General features: G+C 46.7%; 1 long non-coding RNA gene across 1 annotated transcript in view; it reads right to left on the reverse strand.

Annotated features, from left to right (window-relative positions):
- Positions 1–508: 508 nt before the first annotated feature.
- The window catches only part of LOC103676212, a 2,426-nt gene continuing 2,047 nt past the window's right edge, over positions 509–887 (reverse strand). The window contains exon 3 of the long non-coding RNA XR_572027.2: positions 509–722. This is a non-coding gene — a long non-coding RNA (uncharacterized LOC103676212). The remainder of the gene's footprint in view (positions 723–887) is intronic.

Consider the following 887-nt stretch of genomic DNA (forward strand, 5'->3'; position numbering starts at 1 on the left):
TCATTGACTATTTTATATTTTCTATTAAAAATGACGATTCAGGCCACATGGTGAAGCAGATACTGAGACGCGAGCGGGAGTGCGAGCGTCAGTGCTGCTCTCCACGTGCGCACTGTGTGCGCGCTCTCCAGTGAGCCTCTGTATTTCCTTGGGCTCAGTTTCCTTATCTGTTCCACCAGGGGGCTGGTCATCCATGGGAGTTGATAGCTGCAGATAATTTTTAAACTAAGTAACAAATGGCTTGGCACAGAGCAAGGCACATGTGTGATGCTGGCTATTTCATTCTTCACCAGCCTTAAAATCCTCTGTTCTCTGGCGGAAGTAAGGCATCACACGCGCGCGCGCACACACACACACACACACACACACACACACAGAGCAGGGCCTGGAGTTGACTTCCCGTGGAAGCTGTCTGAAATTCTCCTCTGCCAGGTCTTTTCCTCTGCAGATCTTACAGCTAACAGGAAGGAATCTTTCCCAACACCAAAGAACTCAACCAACCAGTTTTCCAAATCCCCTTTCTCCTCTGGGCCTTCTTTATTATGCTTTTACATCTTGGGTGTTGAAATATTTAAGGATCTGGTTGAGACAAGTTTCCATGAGTTTCCTTCTATCTTTCTTGGCTTGAGAGCAACAACACAGCATCCACTACTGAGCTTCCCGTGTGCCCATTCCAGCTAGACTTTCCACAGATGCTACTGCATTTAATCTTGACTTCAGCCCTGGGGAAAGAGATGTTACTCCTGTTTTCTAGGAAAGGAAAATGAGGCACAGAGAATTTAAGAAATTTGCCCAAGGTCACAGAGCTAGAAAAGCCAAGGTAAACCCCATGTGTCCAAATCAGCCAACGTTAGTAGAGCATTTGCTTGGCTTATACTAATCCCCCC

This window comes from Ursus maritimus, unplaced genomic scaffold (assembly GCF_017311325.1).
Source record: "Ursus maritimus isolate PB19 unplaced genomic scaffold, ASM1731132v1 scaffold_22, whole genome shotgun sequence".
Classification (NCBI taxonomy): Eukaryota; Metazoa; Chordata; class Mammalia; order Carnivora; family Ursidae; genus Ursus; species Ursus maritimus.